This window comes from Magnolia sinica, chromosome 2 (assembly GCF_029962835.1).
Source record: "Magnolia sinica isolate HGM2019 chromosome 2, MsV1, whole genome shotgun sequence".
In the NCBI taxonomy this organism is placed as follows: Eukaryota; Viridiplantae; Streptophyta; class Magnoliopsida; order Magnoliales; family Magnoliaceae; genus Magnolia; species Magnolia sinica.
In genome coordinates this window covers 109,960,890-109,983,387 of record NC_080574.1, presented here as the reverse complement: position 1 = coordinate 109,983,387, position 22,498 = coordinate 109,960,890, and positions in this window count along the sequence as shown.

The following is a 22,498-nucleotide window of genomic DNA, read 5'->3' as shown; positions in this document are numbered from 1 at the left end:
TAGGCTAGGGAGTTGAGATTAGGATTAGGTGTAGGTTTAGGTTTAGGGATTTGAGAATACATTAAGGTCTTGGTTTAGGTTTAGGGATTTGAAAATAGGTTTCGGTTTTGGTTTAGGGATTTGAGAATAGGTTTAGGTTATAGGTTTAGGTTTAGGGATTTGAGAATAGATTTAGGTTATAGGTTTAGGTCTTGGTTATAGTTATAGGTTTAGGTTTAGGTGAAGTTTATAGGTTTAGGTTAGGTTAGGTTATAGATTTTTAGTTAAGGTTTAGGTTATAGTTATAGGTTTTAGGATTTGTGAATAGGTTTAGGTTATAAGTATAGGTTTAGGTTTGGTTATAGGTTTTAGCTTTAGGGAATTGAGAATAGGTCAAGGTTTAGGTTTAGGAAATCGGGTTTGGGTTCGGGATCGGGTTTAGGTTTGAGTTTTCAAGTTTAGGATTAGGTTTAGGCTAGGGAGTTGAGATAAGGATTGGGTGTAGGTTTAGGTTTAGTGATTTGAGAATACATTACGGTTTAGGTTTAGGTTTAGGGATTTGAGAATAGGTTTAGGTTATAGGCTTAGGTTTAGGTTTAGGGATTTGAAGTTGGTTTAGGTTATAGGTTTTGGTTTAGGTTAAGGTTATATGTTAATGTTAAGGTTATAGGTTTAGATTTAGGTGAAGTTTATAGGTTTAGGTTTAGGTTAGGTTAAATGTTTTTGGTTAATGTTTAGGTTATAGTTATAGGTTTTGTGATTTGAGAATAGGTTTAGGTTATAAGTATAGGTTTAGGTTAGGTTATAGGTTATAGCTTTAGGGAATTGAGAATAGGTCAAGGTTTAGGTTTAGGAAATCGTGTTCGGGTTCGGGATCGGGTTTAGGTTTGGGTTTTTAAGTTTAGGTTTAGGTTTAGGCTATGGAGTTGAGATTAGGATTAAGTGTAGGTTTAGGTTTAGGGATTTGAGAATAGGTTTCGATTTTGGTTTAGGGATTTGAGAATAGGTTTAGGTTATAGGTTTATGTTTAGGTCTAGGGATTTGAGAATAGGTTTAGGTTATAAGTTTAGGTTTTGGTTAAGGTTATAGGTTTAGGTTTAGGTGAAGTTTATAGGTTTAGGTTAGGTTAGGTTATAGGTTTTTGGTTAAGGTTTAGGTTATAGTTATAGGTTTTGGGATTTGAGAATAGGTTTAAGTTATAAGTATAGGTTTAGGTTAGGTTATAGGTTATACCTTTAGGGAATTGAGAATAGGTCAAGGTTTAGGTTTAGGAAATCGGGTTCGGGTTCCGAATCGGGTTTACGTTTGGGTTTTCAAGTTTAGGTTTAGGTTTAGGCTAGGGAGTTGAGATTAGGGTTATGTGTAGGTTTAGGTTTAGGCATTTGAGAATACCTTAAGGTTTAGGTTTCGGTTTTGGGATTTGAGAATAGGTTTAGGGTGTGGTCCCTATAAAAATAGATATAAACATTTTCGGCCGTCTCCAATTTGCCAGGCCCTTCCAATGCTGTCCATTGGAAATAGACAGCTTCATCATAGTCATAACAGCGGTTCCCATCTTCCAGGGACCCCCGCTCAAGATCCGGATAGCTCCGACGCACATCCAGGTCTTCTCCATTAATTTCAAGCAAATACAGATATAAACACGGTCGTCTCCAATTTGTCAGGCCCTTCCAATGCTGTCCATAGGAAATGGACAGCTTCATCATAGTCATAACAGCGGTTCCCATCTTCCATGGACCCCCGTTCAAGATTCGGATAGCTCCGACGCACATCCGGGTCTACTCCATTAATTTCAAGCAAATACAGATATAAACACGGCCGTCTCCAATTTGCCAGGCCCTTCCAATGTTGTCCATCTGAAATGGACAGCTTCATCATAGTCATAACAGCGGTTCCCATCTTCCAGGGACCCCCGCTCAAGATCCGGATAGCTCCGACGCACATCCGGGTCTACTCCATTAATTTCAAGCAAATACAGAGAGTGTCTTATTCTATTATGAGCTCATCATTTATCTGTAAAATCCAAACAGCAAAACCAAACGATGCATTTTACAGGTGTTTCCTACAATATAAAATATTTTTCCACTAGTGTAATGCATTAGGGTGTGATGCATTAGGCCATCCTTTGCATTTGCAAAATAAAGGAATAAATTTGCAGATAATCAAAATTCTAGAGTGTACAATATGATTAAAGAAAATACCATTACTTTAAAAAAATAATTAGCAACCCACTGAGACGCATGCCCAAAAGTCTATTGATTTCATGGGCCCTACCATGATGTATGTGTTTTATCCATGTCAGCCATCTACTTTTCCAGCTCAGTTTAAGGCATGCGTAAAAATAAAATAAAAATAAAAATAAAAATTAAAAAAAAAAAAAAGAAGCAGATTCAAAGCTCAATTAGACCACACCACAGGAAACAGTGGGGGTGTAAAGGAGATTATAAAATTATGATGAAGGACGCAGAGCCCATCACAAAACAGTTGACCCACTAAGCATTGAGTTCTTAGGATTCCTTTTAACAGATCAACTGTAATACAGAAACCAACGCCTCATTCAAAACCATTAGGTTGCTTCAAAATGATTGACTCACAAAGCAGCAATTGACTCAAGTCATTGAAACACCACCCTATATTTCCTGAGTTTTTTCTTTTTCTTCTTCAATGGTATATCCCTAATCTATCTAAACAACAACTAAAAAATACAGCATGGTATATCACAGAATAGCATTTTTTCAGAAGTAATATCTCAAAATACTATAGAAAAACAAAAGCTCTAAACTGATTTTGAGAAATGTGCCTGCACTTAAAAACGGTTTAGAACCGTGTTCACTTAGAAACGGTTTAAAATTGTACTTGAACCAAAGCATCGACCGTTCCTGATTAATGATTTTGGTGTAGTGTGGGATCATTTCATGCATTCTTTGATGATTATGATATCTTGTTTACTTGTAATTGCTTCCTACTCAAGAATGATGAAACTTACAACCATGTGCAAGAAAAGTAGGCACCATAAAAGGGAAAAGCAAGTAAAATCAAGTTTGACAATGCTAGAAGCTGTGCCAAAATGTGCAAGATGTGAGCTAGTCATCAGGTGGTCTTTATCATGTCATTGCCTAAAAATGGTTGTTCTGCTTATATGTGACCCACCCTTCTACAACAAGAGAAGGGTAGTTGAAAAAGAAATGACAAAAGGTCCATCCTAAAAATACAAATGCAATAATGACCAAATTGGCCCCTTTTTTACTTGCTTTTCCTTTTTCTGGTGTAGATATAGGTTTAGAGATTTAAGAATACATACACTGTGAACCAGCAGATTTCCAGGGCACACAATATATAAGGTAGGCTATACGTCATCACAGACATGTGCTAGCTGGGTCATACATGCATTTGTAGAGGTAAGAAAGTCCTAAACATACTCTTAAATCAGGTATTAGATCTTCATACCTTAGGCTCAATCTTTTTTGGTGTGATATTTTTGCAGCACTTACTTCCACCAGACGTTGAAGGCTGCAAGTATCTGAGATTAGCAGGTAATCAAGAGATTGTAGCAAGGATGAAGAATAGTGTCGACCATATTATGGACCACCATGAAAAACACAATTCTAGCCAATGCATACGGCTAGAATATTGCAGTATTAATCCTTTTTTTTTCTTTTTTCTTTTTTTCCCCTGTTTTTCTTTATTTCTTCTTTCTTTCTTTCTTTCTTTTTTTTTTTAAAAAAAAATAATAATAATAATAATTAAGACGGGACTGATTATATTAAAGTAGAAAATAGGAAGAAAAAGTAGCTACCAGGATTATTCGTTGCATGTTCGATGTTTCAGTTCAAAATTTCCATTTTAATTTTTGCAGCGTTGAGAGAATTGTTCAGGGCCAAACTAGGAAACTGTCCATGCTCCAATTTCTTATCGGGTGGATTGATGAAAGAGAATGGGTTGCCACAAATTTAGCCAACTCCATCTTGTTGTTGTTATTAACAAAGTTTTGAAATAAGAAAGTCTAGTATATAAAGAGAAAAAAGAATCTAAGTGATAATTAATATTTTAATTCATAGCAGAGTACATAAACATCAATAGATTTCATTACACAATGTGCTATATATTACTATGGCAATGCAGATCATGCAGTTGAATCAGTAAGAACTAGCAAAGCTATTTCTTACCTAGCAGATCATTCCTAATAGGCAAATGATCCTTAAATAAAAACTGATAGAAGCCATCAGGTATAGAAGTAATTCCTAATAGGCAAATGATCCTTGGAGCCTATAGAGATTTATTTAACTTAGAATGTTACATACAAAATCCCAAATAATGCCCAAACAAAGGTTTGACTCGATATTTATGGGAGTTTTATGCCAATTTAAACATAAGGCACAATACCAAATTGAAGAATAAATTAAGTATTGTACTGCTGTAAAACTTAAGGAACAAGAATGGGCAAAAAACAACGTAAATTATCATTTTATTCCATCTGTAACTGAAATTTTGCATGACAGAAGGAAGAAACATTCATACAGAAGACTAAGAAATTATACTTGGACACTCGTACTCAGAGGAACCTTGCAAAGTTAAATGATGAACTTTATGAAGTCCACCAAATCATGACTCGCAATATACAAGAATTTCTTGGTGTCAGTGAAAAATTGGATCGTAAGTTCATCCTGATGTTTTTTTTTTTTTACATGGGCTCAATCATTATGTATTAATGATTTGTCTTAGGCATTGTTTGTTTGTTTTGCACATTTTGTGGAGTGAAACAGCTTTGTTTTTGTAGATGATAAGTAACACCAGAACAAACAGCTAGACAAGGCTTCAGAAAGCTTAGATCCCTACAATGCTGAAAGTATGGAGAACAAATCCCTAATCAAAGAAAGTGCCTTACTAATCCTAATGCAACTCTATATGTTCTTTCAAAAGATAAAGTCCAAACAAATCTGAATCAGATAGACTAACCAGCCTGAGAAAGCAGTCAAAGAAGGCAAAACATGGAAGCAAAGCACCTCAACTAATTCAGTATTATGTACAATTCCACTTCCATGAGGAGGAAATACATCTTATAGGCTTATAGCAATACAGAATTATTATGCATATGAAAACATTTTTCTTGTTCAGTTTTTTCCTACTGTTGATTCTTCACCCGAACAGGGCCCATGTTCTGGTGGGCAATTATCCACATTATTTCCTCTTGAAAAAAATCAGCGAATCTATCGTTGAAAAAAAAGTTTTGGATCAATCTGATCTTTCTATTTTCCCATCATCCAGATCTTTTTTACAATACAAATAGATTGGATTGCAAATAGACATCATGAAAACATTACGATGGGCCCTTTGTAATTTTTAATAGTGAGGCATTTAATCACCATTGTTTCCTGTGGTGTGGTCCACCTGAGATTCTGATTCCGAGAGAGCAACCAGCAGCATCACCACCACCAGTGCACTACTCCATGCATTCCTCATTCTTCTTGGGATGAGAAGGTAGCTGATGGAGTTACGGCTCTACTACTCTCAAATACCTTACCAACCTCTCTTACTATTATATACAATTTCAAGAGTCATCAAATCCCCAAAATCCTAAATTCCCTACATCCCCCATTTTGGGGTCCACATTCAAATCGAGAATCTACAAACTACTAACTCCCAATTTCCTAAATCGGCATTAATATTGAGAGAGATTGAGAGAGAGAGATATACCTCGATGTCGTGAATGAACTTCAACCGAGCCGACGGAGAGAGAGAGAGAGAGAGAGAGAGAGAGAGAGAGAGAGGCTGTGCGTGGGTAGGGCGCTTGGCAACGGTCCGCAAGAGAGATTAGAGAGAGAGGAAGAGATAGACAGAGAGAGAGAGGAGGCGAGAGAGACAGATAGAGGAGAGGGCGGAGAGATCAGAGAGAGAGGAAGAGAGAGATGGAGGGCGAGAGGACGGAGAGGGAGCGAGAGAGAGAGACAGAGAGGAGACTGCTGCCAATGGCTGGTGGTCGGTGCTATGTGGGCCCCACCATGATGTATGTATTTCATCCATGCCGTCCATATATTTTTACAGATTATTTTACGGTGTGAGACTAAAAATGAGATATATCCCAATTTTAAGTGGACCATATTACATGAAACAGCGTTGAATCAGCCTCAACCATTTAAAAAAATTTTGGGGCCATAAGAGTTTTGGATCAAGCTGATTTTTGTTTTTTCCCTTCATCTGGGCCTGTATGATCTAATCAACATGTTGGATGTCAAATAAACAGTACAGTGGGCCTTAGAAGGATTTTAATGGTAGAGATCCGATCAATATTGTTTTTATGTAGTGTAGTCCACCTGAGATTTATATACCTCTCATTTTTGGGTTCAGGTCATAAAATGATCCGTAAAAATGTATGAACGGAATGGATAAAACGCATACATCATGATGGGTCCCACAGAGCACCGACCACTAGCCGCGGGGCTGGTGTCAGGGGGAGTAGCCAATCTGTTCCCGTCTCTCTCATGCACGCTTTCAAAAGCTACAGGTTGAGTAGCGAGTTGGGTAATGAAGTGACGTCACCAAGTTCTGTGGGCCCTCCTATGATGTATGTGTTGTATCCACACCGTCCATCCATTTTGAGATATTATTTTAGGAGATGAGCCAAAGAACGAGGTAGATAAAAAGATGTATTGGACCTCAACACAGAAAACAGTGGGGAGAGTGATTCCCACCATTGAAACTATCCTAAGGCCCGCCATAATTTTTAATTGAAATCCAACCCGTTCAAAAGCTAAAAAGGGCATGAAATAAGGTAAAACATGAATATCAGCTTGATCTAAAACTTTTGTGGCCCTTAGAAGTTTTTAATGTTGGGTATCACTGTTCCCATTGTTTTCTGTGTTGTGGTTCACTGGAGCTTTGGATTTATCTTTGGATATTGCCCTAAAATGATTTCTCCAAATGGATGAAAGGTGTGGATATAAAACATACATGTCGTCATGAGTTTTTAAACACTTGGATCTGTTATTGTCTTTAGATGGTCTTCCATGAATACATGACAAATGAGAGTTCTTATGTATGTCATATAGTTACTAGCATCAACCTGTACCCTCAGACCTTTTTTTGATATCTTATGTGAAATGATTTTAGGAAACAGGATGGGTGCCTCAACATCTTATTACTCAGGATAAATATATATGAAAATATCGTAGGTGTTGTTCTGCTTTATCTTAAAAGGTTTAGCATCTGCAATTCTGTCCATGTTCTGTTCTCGTCACTTTTTCTTGTTTAAATGGTTATCTTTAACTTTTACAATCAGCTTTTAATTGTTTCTGTTTGATAGTAGCTGAACTATATATTTTAGTTACTTTGAATTGCAATCACTTGTATGGAGAATTTATCTTTGACTATTCTTGGGCTGATGCCTACTACAGGTTTTTGGGCAACTGAGTTGAAATGGATAACGTCAATATCTTTGTACAGACTGGATAAAAACCAGAAAACTGAGTTGAAATGGATAACGTCCAATATGGAAGCCACGTCGATGCACATGTTCATGTTGATATTTGTTTTATAGCTGGTAAGCAGTTATACTTTTATGCTGCAACATGTAGAGTTTTGTTCTATGAGAACTCGCAATCAGTTCATCTTAGTTCATCTTGAAAATTGAGAGTCACAAATCCGGAAACCTGTAAACATGCCGTTTAGTTGACAGATAGTGATTGGATATCCACCATTAACTGTTTGTTGGTTTTTTCCTTTTAAGCTTTTATCCACACCACATGAAAACAATAGTGATTGGATATCCACCATTAAAACCCTCCTAAGGCTCACTGTACTTTTTGTTTGACATACAATCTGTTGATTAGGTCATACAAGCCCAGATGATGGGAAAAAATAAAAACCAACTTGCTTCATTCATTAATGGTGGCAAATAAACCTTACATTGGACCCTAGGATGTTTTTAATGTTGTGGTCCACCTGAGATTTATATTGCCATGTGATATGTCCATACCTTACAAGATCCTCCAAATTTCCAAGAATATTTGATATTATTAGTCTCAATTTCATTATTAAATCTCAATTAGATAATTTTATTTAGTATCATTTTTAAATCCTAATTTCATTTATTCTGTGGGGCCCACATGATGTATGTGTTTAATCCATGCCTTCCCCATGAGGTCAAGTTATGTGGGCCCAACCATGACGTGTGTCAAACATCAACACCATGCATTTGATGGATCCCCTTTAAATCATGGGATATCCCAAAAATCAGCCATATACGGAACTCCAGTGGGCCATACCATCTAAAATCATGTGAAGACATGCCTAAAACATATAAAAGCACTTGGTGGGCCCCACCTGAAATTTGGATGCATGTTAAACTTGGTATGACCCCTCGCCCAAGTGGCACACACATAATGGATGGGCTGGATTTGTGGACCACATATCTGTGGGCCCAAAAAATAATTATGAACGTTTTAATGGAGGGTAATCCCTCTCAACTTTTGTATGTGGTGTGGCCCACACAAGTCATAGATTGATTTTATTTTTGATCCTTGGGCCCAACATAGGATGATGCATCTGACTGATGGGGTAGATGTTTGACACGCATCATGGTGGGGCCCACAGAGCCATACCAGACCCCGCCCCAAATTTGGGCGCGCTCTCAAAAAGAGGCCCGCCCAAAAAAAAAACCCCAAATCTCTCTCTCTCTCTCTCTCTCTCTCTCTCTCTCTCTCTCTCTCTCGCCCCCGCGTACGCACGCTCCGTTCCTTAACCCTATCTCTCTCCCGATCTTGCTCCAACTCTCTCATCTTTCTCCCTCTCTCTATTCAGTCCCCAATCTCTCTCTCTCTCTCTCTCTCTCTCAGATTCAGCACCTCAGAAAACCTCAGAGGACCCTTCATCATCTCGATTGGAGTTCTATTATTGACTTGTCTCGGTGCATCTGGAACTACTGGTTTCCATCTTTGTTGCTAGATTGAGAGGCGCCATTGCAAGAACTCCAAGAAAAAAAAGGTATATGCTTCTTTCTGACATTCGATTTTCTGTTTTAGATTCGCTTTCTTCAAGAAATGCATGGATTTGGTTTCATTTGTGGTGGTTTCTGTCTCTATTAGCGATGAGATCTGGATGATTGGATTCGTGTTGTGGTCTGATATGAGTGGATTTGATGTGATTTGGTATGAAATTTGTGATTTTCGTTTGTTTTGAGGGAAAAATCTGAATTGTGCTTCAAAATGCTGGACTTTGTATGGAAATATGAAATGAGCTGATGGAACTAAGTAGTGTTTTCTGGAAATCATGTGTACTAAGATAAATAAGATATCGTAATTTCTTTTCCACACATTTCCTTTTGCTCAGATGTGTGTTTGGTTTTTCACATCCATGTTTTGGCTTCCACCAATCCAAACAGGCCCAAACTGAATGTGTTAATAGGAGGTTTGCTAAGCCCTTGCATGTGTTAGAACCCTCTCCATCCACTCACAAGCAGGGCACCAATATGGCACACATGAGTGTGATTTGATCTTCCCATATTGCAGGACACTGTTTAGATATTCTGGCCAAAAAAATCAGGCCATTTCACTCACGTGAGCCACAATTCACAAAACACATGGAAGGCTATAAAATTTATTTTAACTGTATGTTGGTTTTGTATATGTTGGCGCACCGTAAGAGTGAAATGACCTGATTTTTGGACCAAAAGATCTTAATGGTGTGAGCCAACTGATGGAAGGTCATATCTCAAACATATGTGCCATATTGGTATTAGTGTGTGCATGTGGTTGTGAGGGCTTCACAGTTCACATGCGTGGGCTTAGCAAACCTCTATTTAAGAGTTTTTTTTTTGCATGTACCCAACTCAGGACCACCAACTTATGTATTTCCCTCTGATTGATACAGAAAATGTATTAAAAAGCAATTAAGAATGAACTATTTGACAAAAAAGAAAAACCAGGGAAAAATAGGAAAATGAAAAATATATTTCACAAACTAAATGCATGGAATTGACAAAATATAGATACCTTGAGCAATTGATTAAAAAAAATGGATAACTTGGGGCTAATCTAATTCCATAAATGAACTTGGGTAATTGGATTACACGATATACCTTTGTCTGGCTGACCTGACATTCTGGTGACTCACTAGAGTCAAATACTACATGGGTTTTCATGCTAACTGAAACCCAATATTGTCTCCAGCTCCTCAAGTTTTTGTTGCTAAGCCCTTACAAAGTACTAGTTGTAGCCACACTTTTCCATTCCCCATGTGTCACAATAGTTGGTGTAACTATAAATCTATATAATCCGTATCCATGTCTGTATATTTAAGAAAACTAAGAATGTGGAGGGTAGGCCGTTCTTTCCTTACGACCCATTCTGCTTATGGATTGTCCTCTTGAAATAGTGTAATCCAAATTAGTTGGATTATAGAACTTGCCTTAATTGTTCGTTACTCTTGCCAGATTTCTGATATGTAATCTCAGTTGTAGTGGATGTGGACCATCTTCTCCAGCTTGTAGGCACCAGCTAATTTGTCTTTCTTTATGAGTGAGTGTGCTCCAATTTCTCTTACAACTGGAGGAAGATACGTCTGAGATCTCATGGCGAGTTAGGAGCATCTTCTCCATAATTTAACCACTAGACCAGGTAAAATTTGAAATAAAAAATTAGTTATATTGAAACCCAACAATGTTATACTGTTCTTTAATATTTAAATTTGAACTAAGTAATAAGTATTACTTGGGTTAGTTCTTGTGCGGGCCACCCTTGCCATCTTCGTTCTAAAGATTCCTATGAATATGTCTATGATTTAATCTGAGACAAAATAATTTAGTCTCAATTAGAAATTAACATCAAGACAATGTTTTGTATAACATATTCGAAGCCATGTTAGTTTGCATTTATCATGGAAGCCATTACTTCCAAATCTCACAATTAAGGAGTAAGATTTATCCACACTACTTGGAACATTTTCAAATATGCTGCCAAAGGGTTTTTTTGTAGAATCTAGGAACATGTGTTTATGATGCTTAAATTAATCCACTTGGATGTGTGGTAATGATGCAAATATCAGCCCACTAGAAGATGTGTTTGTTTCTAATGCTTAAATCAGTCCACTTGTCCAATTGGAATATGACACCCATACACATATACTCCAATTGTACACGTGGCATAACATATAAACACAAATTAACCACAGACTGCTTAATAAAAAATTTAGTGTCATGCATGCATTGGATGTGCAAATATTGAATTCTTAATAACTAATTTAGCATTTGTGTTTGGCATGAGAAATGTTTTCTAATACTTGTGACGTAGTTCAAATTTGATTGTTTAATTTGACTAATATGGATTTGCTTTGTATCTAAATTTGAATTTACATTATTTTTCATTCGGCTATTGTTGATATGAAGAATGTACTTCTTGTAGCAGAATATTTTTAGGATAAATTATTCATATATCATTTTCTTATCATAAATTATTCATATTAAAGTTTATAGTTGTGACTTGTAATTTATAGATTTGTAAGTTAGATAATTAGTTACTCGTTTGAGGATTTCTATATGGCCATACATAGATATGGTGTGTTTTTGGTGGCATAGAAATCGCTCAAATTGTCCCATTTTGGACAGTTCAATGTTAGATGGATAGTATGCTTTCATATAATATATTTAAATGTTCATGCCTGATCCGCGGTTCATCTCCTTGTTTCTCTCTAGATATGTTTCTTCCGTTCTGTATCCAATGCCAAATATCTTTACATTGTTTTAGATATTTGGCATCGGAATGTAACGTAAGATCAACTTATCTGGAGAGGCATGGGGAGATGCTTCCGGATTTTCGGCGTGGACGTTTAAGTGGGAATATGAAAGTATTACAATCTATCCAACCTTGGACGAGTAACTAATTTAGGATTTAATTGTATCATCTCGAAATTGATGGAGTAGACCTAGATGTGCGTCGGAGCTATCCGGATCTTGAGCGGGGGTCCCTGGAAGATGGGAACCGTTGTTATGACTATGATGAAGCTGTCCATTTCCTATGGACAGCATTGGAAGGGCCTAAAAAATTGGAGACGACCGTGTTTATATCTGTATTTGCTTGAAATTAATGGAGTAGACCCGGATGCGCGTCGGAGCTATCCGGATCTTGAGCGGGGGTCCCTGGAAGATGGGAACTGCTGTTATGACTATGATGAAGCTGTCCATTTCATATGGACAGCATTGGAAGGGCCTGACAAATTGGAGATGGTTGTGTTTATATCTGTATTTGCTTGAAATTAATGGAGTAGACCCAGATGTGCGTCGGAGCTATCCGGATCTTGAGCGGGGGTCCCTGGAAGATGGGAACCGCTGTTATGACTATGATGAAGCTGTCCATTTCCTATGGACAGCATTGGAAGGGCCTGACAAATTGGAGATGGCCGTGTTTATATCTGTATTTGCTTGAAATTAATGGAGTAGACCCGGATGTGCGTCGAAGCTATCCAGATCTTGGGCGGGGGTCCCTGGAAGATGGGAACCGCTGTTATGACTATGATAAAGCTGTCCATTTCCTATGGATAACATTGGAAGGGCCTGACAAATTGGAGACGGCCGAAAATGTTTATATCTGTTTTTGCAGGGACCACACCCTAAACTTATTCTCAAATCCCAAAATCGAAACCTAAACCTTAAAGTATTCTCAAATGCATAAACCTAAACCTACACATAATCCTAATCTCAACTCCCTAGCCTAAACCTAAACCTAAACTTGAAAACTCAAACCTAAACTCGATCCGGAACCCGGACCCAATTTCCTAAACCTAAACCTTGACATACTCTCAATTCCCTAAAGGTATAACCTATAACCTAACCTAAACGTAAACTTATAACCTAAACCAATTCTCAAATCCTAAAACCTATAACTATAACCTAAACCTTAACCAAAAACCTATAACCTAACCTAACCTACACCTATAAACTTCACCTAAACCTAAACCTATAACCTTAACCTAAACCTAAACCTATAACCTAAAACTATTCTCAAATCCCTAAACCTAAACCCAAACCTATAACCTAAACCTATTCTCAAATCCCTAAACCTAAACCTAAACCTTGACGTATTCTCAAATCCCTAAACCTAAACCTACACCTAATCCTAATTTCAACTCCCTAGCCTAAACCTAAACCTAAACTTGAAAACCCAAACCTAAACCCGATCCCGAACTCGAACCCGATTTCCAAAACCTAAACCTTGACCTATTCTCAATTCCCTAAAGCGATAACTTATAACCTAACCTAAACCTATAACTATAACCCAAACCTGTTCCCAAATCCCAAAACCTACAAAAATAACCTAAACCTTAACCAAAAACCTATAACCTAACCTAAACCAATAAACATAACCTAAACCTAAACCTATAACCTTAACCTAAACCTACAACCTTAACCTAAACCTAAACTTATAACCCAAACCTATTCTCAAATCCCTAAACCTAAACCTAAACCTATAACCTAAACCTATTCTCAAATCCCAAAACCTATAACTATAACCTAAACCTATACTTATAACTTAAACCTATTCTCGAATCCCTAAACCTAAAACTATAACCTAAACCTTAACCAAAAACCTATAACCTAACCTAAACCTATAAACATAACCTAAACCTAAACCTATAACCTTAACCTAAACCTATAATTTTAACCTAAACTTAAACTTATAACTCAAACCTATTCTCAATTCTCTAAACCTAAACCTAAACCTATAACCTAATCCTATTCTCAAATCCCAAAACCTAAACCTAAACCTTAATGCATTCTCAAATGCCTAAACCTAAAACTACACCTAATCCTAATCTCAACTCCCTAGCCTAAACGTAAATCTAAACTTGAAAACCCAAACCTAAACCTGGCCCAGAACCCGAACCCGATTTCCTAAACCTAAACCTTGACCTATTCTCATTTCCCTAAAGCTATAACCTATAACCTAACCTAAACCTATAACTATAACCTAAACCTAAACCTATAACCTTAAGCCTAACATATAACCTTAACCTAAACCTAAACCTAAAACCTAAACCTAAACCTTAACCTATAACCTAAACCTATTCTCAAATCCCAAAACCTAGAACTATAACCTAAACCGAAACCTATAACCTATAACCTAACCTAAACCTAAACCTATAAACTTAACCTAAACCTAAACCTATAACCTTAACTTTAACATATAACCTTAACCTAAACCTATAACTATAACCCAAACCTATTCTCAAATCCCTAAACCTAAACCAAAACCTATAACCTATACCTATTCTCAAATCCCTAAACCTAAACCTAAACCTTAATGTATTCTCAAATGCCTAAACCTAAACCTAAACCTATAAACTTAACCTAAACCTAAACCTATAACCTTAACCTAAACCTATAACCTAAACCTAAACATATAACTATAACCCAAACCTATTCTCAAATTCCTAAACCTAAACCTAAACCTATAACCTATACCTATTTTCAAATCCCTAAACCAAAACCAAAACCTATAACCTATACCTATTCACAAATCTCTAAACCTAAACCTAAACCTTAATGTATTCTCAAATGCTTAAACTTAAACCTAAACCTATAAACTTAACGTAAACCTAAACCTATAACCTTAACCTAAACCTATAACCTTAACATAAACCTATAACTATAACCCAAACCAATTCTCAAATCCCTAAACCTAAACCTAAACCTATAACCTATACCTATTCTCAAATCCCTAAACCTAAACCTAAACCTTAATGTATTCTCAAATGCCTAAACTTAAAACTACACCTAATCCTAATCTCAACTCCCTAGCCTAAACGTAAATCTAAACTTGAAAACCCAAACATAAACCTGGCCCCGAACCCGAACCCGATTTCCTAAACCTAAACCTTGACCTATTCTCATTTCCCTAAAGCTATAACCTATAACCTAACCTAAACCTATGCTTATAACCTAAACCTATTCTCAAATCCCAAAACCTATAACTATAACCTAAACCTAAACCAATAACCTTAACTTAAACCAAAATCTATAACCTAAACTTCACCTAAACCTATAACTATAACCAAGACCAAAACCTATAACCTAAATCTATTCTCAAATCCCTAAACCTAAACCTATAACCTAAACCTATTCTCAAATCCCTTAACCAAAACCTAAACCTATTCTCAAATCCCTAAACCTAAACCAAGACCTTAATGAATTCTCAAATCCCTAAACCTAAACCTACACCCAATCCCAATCTCAACTCCCTAGCCTAAACCTAAACCTGTAAGTGCTATAGTTTTTATCCCTGTCTGTTGTCAAATTTGTGGTGCCAAAATCAATGTTATGTTATATATAACTTGCTTAAGTGAAGCTCTTTCAAGGATCAACATTCATGAACAAGCTAAGCTCACAACAAGCTAAGCTCACAACAAGCAAAGCTCACAAGACAAGACTCAAGCTGCAAGACTTCAAGAAGAGTTCAAGGCAGTTTATACACTTTCAAGATTGAGCTACATCAAGGTTTGATCTACATCAAGATTACAAGGCTCATACTTCAAGGCCTCTAGTTCCGAATGTTTCAATATCCATACTTCTTTGTTGAAGTTTGATTGACCATAGGTTGACCTTAGAAGTAGGTCATTTTGGATACATAAGTCGAATGTTATTTTATATGTGATTGGTCTGTTCTTCGACTAGTCCTAGACTTGCTTCGACCGATCTAAGAAAATCCTCGACCATCGTGAGTTTGTTACAAATTCTAGATAAAATCATTAGCCTTCAACTAGTCCAGAATGCTTCGACCGGTCGTAGGAGCAGTGTCGGTCGATCTTCGACCGATCGTACAATCTTCGACTCGAAGTCCAGCGAGATTTTTAGGTTCTTCGACCGATCGAAGGAAACCTACGACCAATCTAGGAAGGCTACGACCAGTCGTAGAACGGTCAAAGCATATCCCGCCGGATTTTTCAAATATCTGTTATGGCTTCGACTAGTCGAAGAGCACTCTAGACCAGTCGAAGACCCGATCTTCTCACCTATAAATAGTGCACGAATCTCAGAAGAAATTATCGAATTACTTAATCCTTTCAAGCCAATCTTCGTCGAACTTCTGAGAGTTAATTCTGTGCTCCATCTAAGCTAAGTGTGCTTATTTAATATTCTCTTTCCTTAGCTTTATTTAATTGATTTTGTTTCTGCTATTCCAATCTGATTTGATAAGAGGAATTGTTATTCCCTTTCTTTGGAATCAAAATCAATTAAGGCAAGCCCTATTTGGTTTAATTTAAAATCTATTAGAATTAGAACCATTGTAATCGAGTACTGGACATTGAACTTGGACATTCAATCATCTACTTTGATTTGGTTCTACCGGGCTGCTACAACGAAGGAGATATTCAGGTATTTTACATATTGTAAATTCCTTTCTATTATTTTGGTTTCTTTCAAGATTTGCCAGAAAAATCTTGTTATATTGGTTATCTGAGGAAAGCCAGGAAAACTCAGAAGTGGGATTTTTTTTAATTGTGTAAGCCCACATACAAAGACACAATTGTAAGGGTTTTGGGTGAACCTGGGAAAACCTATTTTTAGTGAACGCTAATATCCCCTGTGTGAGAATATTAGGAGTGGAGTAGCTTTTTGTGTGGCTGTTGTTTAACAGTTGGTGAACACACAGGCGAACCACTATAAACCCTTGTGTTTGAATGATTTATATTTCTAATTTTTTATTATTTTGTGGGATGTATGTATGGTGGTGAATGTTGTAATTATTTAATTCAAGCTTTGTGAGAATGTTGTAATAGCTTAGAATTTATTTTCTGCTATTCCTTTATCGCTTGATTTTCAATTTCATTTGAAAGTTGTTCCAGCAAGGTTGCCCTGCCATTTTTATGGTGTATAGCTGTCCCTAGAACAATATATTTTTAATTACAAGTTATTTCAATTCAGTTTATATTTATTATTGTATTCCTCTTTGGTTTGAGACTTGATACAAAGATCTTTCTAGAAATAAGGTTGTCCTACCATAAACTCTGTTTTTGGTGTAAGGTTGTCCTTAAAACAACGTTTGTATCAACCTCTCAAGATCTGAATTTTGAGGTAATTTTAATTTACTGCATTGTGATTTACTTTGGCTATCATATTCATTTTAATTCCGCTGTTATAAGTTTTAATTTGGCACTGTCCTATTCACCCCCCCCCCCCCTCTAGGACATATAGCTTGGCCTTTTCAAGTCGTATCAGAGCCTAATAGCTCTTTTTTATTCTTGGATTTAATTCCTGAGCTAACGATTTAAGCTATTTAAGATGTCAAATTTTGATAGTCTTTCAGTCACTAGGCCTCCACCCTTTGATGGCTCCAACTATGCCTATTGGAAAGCCAGAATGAGGATCTTCCTCAAATCAATGGATGAAAATGTGTGGCAAGCCACAGTGACTAAATGGAATCCTCCTATCATGGAAGTTACCGGGGTTTATGGTTCAAAATCAATGAAAGTAACACCATATTACCAATGGACCACTCTTCAGAAAGGTGAGAGTAGTGCAAATGCTAAAGCACTAAATGCAATTACTTGCGCACTATCACCGGATGAGTTCAAAAGAATCATTTCCTGTGATACTGCAAAGCAAGCTTGGGATATATTAGAAATGACACATGAGGGTACTACAATTGTTACAAAATCTAAAGTCTAACTCCTCACAACCAGATTTGAAGAAATTCATATGGAGAAAAATGAAATGTTTATGGACTTTTACACTAGATTGAATGACATTGTAAACTCAATGTGGGGTCTTGGCGACAAAATCCCAGAAAGTAAAGTGTGTGCAAAAATATTACGCTCACTTCCTGAACGGTTCAATTCAAAAGTAACTGCGATCTAGGAACTTCGTGATACGGATAATATGAGGGTAGAAGAACTAGTTGGTTCTCTACAAACCTACGAGTTAAACTTTAAAGCTCCTAAAGGTAAATCTATCGCACTAAAATCTTCTAAACGTAATTCAGAAGAAAATTCTGATTCAGAAGATGATATGGCTCTTTTAGCTAAAAAATTTTACAAAATTTTCAAAAGCAAGAAAAGGGTTGATTTTCAAAAATCAAATGATAAAAAGAAGTTTAGAACTAAATCTAGAAAATCTTTGAAAGATAGTCAATGTTACAACTGTCAAGAATAAGGGCACTTAGCAAATAGATGTCCAAAAAGGGACAAACCCAAGAAGAAGGGTATGTTGGCCACATGGGATGAATCATCTGATTCTGAAGGTTCTTCTGAATCAGAAGATTCTGAAACTGAGTCGGGCAATGAGGTTAAAGCTCTTATGACTTTAGCCAAATTCACATTTTCAGATAATGACTCTACAAGTGAGGAAAATCTGAATAGTGAATGTGAAAATGAAGATGATCTTCAAGACGCTTACAATGCCCTATATAAGGAAAGTTGTAAAATTATTGTCAAACTTAAAATTCAAAAAGAAAAGTTTTCTAAACTCAAAAATTGTTTTGATTCACTTGTCTTAGAAAAATCACAAATTTCAGATTGTTTTGAAAAATCAAAATGCGATTTGGAATTCAAAAACTCACTAATTGTTGATTTAAAATCTGAAATTGGGAATCTTAAAATTGAAGTATCTTCTCTTCTGAGTCTAAAGGACACATGGAAATATGCCCAAGGTGATCCAAAGTTAGAGAAACTTTTATCTGGATCAAGAAAATGTGGCGATCGATCCGGGTTGGGCTATGATAAAAATTTTCCTCCTAAACAAAAGTATACTCCTCCTATGTTTGTTAAAGGAGAGTCCTCAAACTCAAAAGGGAAAAGTACTTATCAAGATTTTTCTAAAAATTTAAAAACTTTTCAAAAACCTAGAAACAGCCATGTCAACTTTAATCAGAAATGAAATCCACTAGCTGAAAAGAAAGTTGATTTACTAAAGGAGCTCTTAAAATCTAACTCTATAGGTCATTCCTACAAATGTACACAAAAGAAGACCAACTATGTTCCTAAACCCAAAACATATATGAAATGGGTTCCTAAAGTCACCTGCTAGGTTGCTCACACTGCTTTCAAAGCAGCAAGTCATTCAAAGTGGTACCTAGACAGTGGATACTCCAGGCATATGATAGGTGACAAAGCTTTATTCACCGATCTGAAAGATATGACTGATGGCTCAGTCACATTTGGTGATGGTAGCAACTGCAAGATTATAGGCCAAGGTACGGTTCAACTTTTTAATCTTTCGATGTTTAAAAATGTTTTATACGTTGAAGGCCTAAAGCACAACTTGCTTAGTATATCACAAATATGTGATAATAACCATAATGTTCGGTTTTCTAATCAAAGCTGTGAAATACTAAACAATAAGGGTTCTGTAATTTTAACTGGACGTAGAACGTCTGAAAATTGCTATATTATTAGTGAATCCAGCTCATCTAATCAAACATGTTACATGGTTCATACAGACGAGACTGATTTATGGCACAAACGTCTTGGACATGTACATTATCGAAATTTATATCGATTGAGCAAACGAGAACTTGTAAGAGGTTTACCCAAACTTCAGAAATTAGATAAAATATGTGGTGAGTGCCAGATAGGCAAACAAACAAAGAACTCATACAAAAAGATGAATTCAAATACCACATCTAGACCACTCGAACTTCTCCACATAGATCTGATAGGACCTACCAGAACGGAAAGTCGTGGTGGTAAAAAGTATATCCTGGTAATAGTTGATGACTTTACCAGATATACGTGGGTAGTCTTCTTAAGGGACAAATCTGAAACCCTTGAAGAAGTAAGAAAAATTCTCAAAAGGATTCAAACTGAAAAATCTTCTCAAATCAGTAAAATTCGTAGTGATCATGGATCTGAATTTGAGAATAGCAATTTTGAGAAGTTCTGTACCGACCAAGGAATATTACATGAATTCTTTGCTCCCAAAACTCCACAATAAAATGTAATTGTAGAAAGAAAGAATAGGGTGCTTCAAGCAATGGCTAACGTCATGTTGAATAGCATGAAGCTCTCTAAAAATCTTTGGGCTGAAGCAGTCAACACAGCTTGCTATATTATTAACCGAGTATACACTAGCAAAGATAATAATAAAACGACTTACGAATTGTGGTTCAATAGAAAGCCTACTGTTAAATACTTTCAATTTTTTGGCAGCAAGTGCTATATTTTACGTGATCGTGAAAATTTGGAAAAGTTCGATACGAAGAGTGATGAAGGTATTTTTCTAGGATATTCTTTAAACAGTCGAGCTTATAGAGTTCTAAACAAAAGGACTGGTGTGATTCAAGAATCCATTAATGTTGTCATTGATGATCATTTAAATATACCAATTTCTAATTCAGATAATGATGAAGTACTAATCATTGATAAACCTGATACTTCATCGAATCAGACTGATTCTGAGTTGAGGACTGTTAAAGATCATCCAACCACACAAATTCTTGGAAACCCTCTCACTGGTGTTCGCACCCGTAGATAACTTGAGGATATATGTAATTATGTATGTTTTACATCCCAAATTGAACCATCTAACATAAAAGAAGCTCTGGCTGATGAGAACTGGATTGTTGCGATGCAAGATGAACTCAACCAATTCATAAGAAATGATGTTTGGTATCTCGTACCAAGACCTAAAGATAAACACATCATTGGAACAAAATGGATTTTCAAAAATAAGTCTGACGAATGTGGAAATATAATTAGAAACAAGGCTAGACTGGTGGTACAAGGTTATACTCAAATTGAAGGGATTGATTTCGATGAAACCTTTGCACCAGTAGTACATCTTGAATCTATCAGACTATTTATATCCATTGCATGTTTTAGAAAGATAAAGATCTATCAGATGGATGTGAAAAGTGCTTTTCTAAATGCCGATTTACATGAAAAAGTCTATGTTGAACAGCCAATGGGATTTGAAGATTCCAAAAATACTGATCATGTATATCGGCTTAAAAAGGCACTTTATGGATTAAAACAAGCACCTAGGGCATGGTATGAGAAACTAACAAAATTTCTTTTAAGTCATAATTTTCAAATGAGATCTGTTGATAAAACTCTGTTTGTTAAGAAACATAATGATCATATCTTAATGGTACAGATTTATGTTGATGATATCATTTATGGATCAACTTGTACTGACTTAACTACTGAGTTTGCAGATTTGATGAAATCACAGTTTGAAATGAGCATGGTTGGGGAATTGACTTATTTCCTTGGATTGCAAGTAAAGCAACAACCTGAAGGAATATTCATTTCTCAATCTAAGTATACCTTGAATCTAATCAAGAGATTTGGATTTGAGAATGGCAAGAATTTCGATACTCCTATGAGTACTACCCTGAAACTATCAAAAGACTCTAATGGTAAAAATGTTGACTCAAAACTTTATCGGAGTATGATTGGTAGTTTGTTATATTTAACTGCTAGCAGACCTGATATTTCTCTAAGTGTAGGTATTTGCGCAAGATATCAATCTGATCTAAAAGAATCTCACTTGATTGCTGTCAAGCGAATTATTAGATATGTCGCAAGTACTGTAAATCTTGGTCTCTGGTATCCTCATGAAACCAATGTCCAATTAGCTGGGTACTCGGATGCTGACTGGGCTGGTAATCTAGATGATAGAAAATCAACCAGTGGTGGTTGTTTTTACATTGGAAATTGTCTAGTTTCCTGGTTTAGTAAGAAACAAAATTCTATATCACTTTCAACAGCTGAAGCTGAGTATATCGCAGCTGGTAATGCATGTACATAGCTTGTTTGGATGCAACGAATGTTAAGTGATTATGGAATTAAACAGGATTCTATGTTATTACATTGTGATAATTTCAGTGTGATAAATATTTTAAAAAATCCTATTCAGCATTCTCGTACTAAGCATATTGACATTAGATTTCATTATATAAGGGAATTAGTAGAAGAAAAAGTTATATCTCTAGAATATATTCCTACTGAAGATCAACGTGCTAATATTTTCACAAAACTTCTTGATAAAAGCAGGTTCAAAAAGATGAAATTTGATCTTGCATGTGCATTTTAAATTGATAATTTATGCCTTCTTGTATAATATTGTATATATTTGCTAGATTGAATTCCAATTTTTGTTTAAATTGCTAGAAAATTAAATTTTTTGGGGTTTATTCGACCTGTCGTGAGTATACATGACCAATCGTACTACGACCGGTCGTAGATACCCACGATCAGTCGTGGAACACGGGTTTCACTTCAAATTGGGGATTTTTTCACTTTCTTCCTCATTTCTTCTTTCTTCTCCTTGGAGCCGAACTTCGACTCGTCGAACCCATCCTTCAAGTCCTTCAAGGTTAGTGTTCCAAATCTCATTTTTCTTGCATATTAGTGTCTAGATTGCTTCCTTTCCTCTCTTGAAGCTTTCTATTTTGAAAATCTTTGAGATTTGGGGTTTAGCTTGTGAAAAATCTGTTTTGATCAAACCCACTTCTCAATCCTTTGCAACTTCCTATTTTCTTGAAATCCTTGTTGCAAATGGCTTCTAGAGGTAGAAAAACTACTTCACGTGGTC